This window comes from Vigna umbellata, chromosome 3 (assembly GCF_029865625.1).
Source record: "Vigna umbellata cultivar VRB3 chromosome 3, Vumbellata_1.0, whole genome shotgun sequence".
Lineage (NCBI taxonomy): Eukaryota > Viridiplantae > Streptophyta > Magnoliopsida > Fabales > Fabaceae > Vigna > Vigna umbellata.
The window spans coordinates 46,109,224-46,111,043 of NC_142167.1; positions in this window are offsets into that span (position 1 = coordinate 46,109,224).

Genomic DNA, 1,820 nt, shown 5'->3' on the forward strand with positions numbered 1-1,820 from the left:
CTGTTATTGCCAAAAATAAACTAAAAACAAGAGTTTAGGCAAGCTTCAAAGCCAAAAAGGGTTAATTTAGTATCAAAATTATATCATAAATAACGATAAATTCAACTGTTATCTGACAACGAAATCCTTGTCGATGGAGTGAAAGATGGTCGTTAGGGAAAGGGTTGAGACGGTGGCACGACGAGGCGTCGGTGTGGATCTCTTCGACAAAGCCACTTTGGCAGTGGGGGCAGGCGATGGTGGCCTGCGATGAGAGGTGAACGAAGCGGGTACGGTTGTAGCACCAATACAATAGTGTTCCGTAAATAATGTTTTTAACGAAAATAAATTAATTCCACGCAAGGAGACCTCACTCTTCTACGTGCTTTATAATTTCTAGCTTAACATATCACTAGACACAAATTTTAACGCCGTCCACTGAATTTAACGGCAAGGTCAAAATTGATCCAATTTTACAGAAAAATGGACCTAATTAGGATAAAACAATACAAGAACCTATTTGAGACAATTTTCACAAATAGGGACCTCCGAAATGATACTCACAGTTTTATAATTTATGCTTTTTAAGTATAAGTTAGTTGGAAATATAAATTACTCTGAACTGGAGTAAAACAAAGAAGCAACGCTAACGAGGGAGTTGCTTTTGGATGAACTAGATGTGAAAAGTGGGATGGTTCGCAAAAGAAATGTGATGAGTGCATATTTATGCCCACATTTAGGCTTTAAAATTCAAATTTTTGATGGGATAATTGTGCTTAAATGGTTGATTTTAAATGAATTTGTGATGATTGGAATTGTTGGGTTTGGGAAATAAAGAGACGTAAAAAGTGAGTTTTAGGACATAAATTATTCTTGGATATTCTAATGTTTATTTGTGCAGCTGAGAATATAAGTTTTATTGGTCCAAATGGCAACTCAAGGCCCAAAATCATATTTTATTTGGAAAATTCAGAACGGGCTAAAGTGCAGATAAAAGAAATTTCAGGGTATTTGTGCAATTTTGGAAAGTCAGAAAATATAAAAGATAAAATTCAGTTGTTGAATTTAATTTGCGAATATCAACATAAAATATCTTCCGAATAATTTTATCATTATCTAAATCTTTTAGTTATTTGGAAGATATAGGATATAAGATAATTGAGTTAATATCTATCAAATATTCTTTAAAACTGATTTAATCTAATGAATATTTGAAAGATATAATATATCAACAGAAAATATCTTATCAACAAACTATTCAGAGTCCAAGCCAAATCAAGCCTATATAAAGAGACTGAAGGGAGGAAGAAAGGGGGGACTTCACTTAATTCATTCTCTCATACTCCTCTCACTTTTCTTTCATCTTGTATTCAACTCCATTCATGGAGAGCTAAGCATCTAGGGCTATTCTACTGTAATTCCATGATGGATTCTGAGGTTACGTTCAGTTAATGCAATTGTTTATTTTGATTATTGATTTAAGTTGTTCTCTCTATGTCTTTCATCTCTCTATCTTGTTAAAAGCAAAGATTTTTGCATCATAATGTGTTTGAATCTACATGCATATTTATTATATGAGTTTTAGGGTTTCTAGGTTTAAATTGAGAATCTACTTTGATTTAACTTAGGAATTCATATGATTAAATGGTTTTTACTATCAATTGAGAATGTACTTTGATTGATTAGTAATAATTTCAACTATAATCAATTGAGAATTTACTTTGATTGATTAGCTTTTAATTTGGTTAGGAGATTTAAGAATAGACATGATTAAACATAATAAAATTTGATTGAGAATGTACTTTGGTTGAATTTATTGTGAATAATCTAGAAAGGTTTTG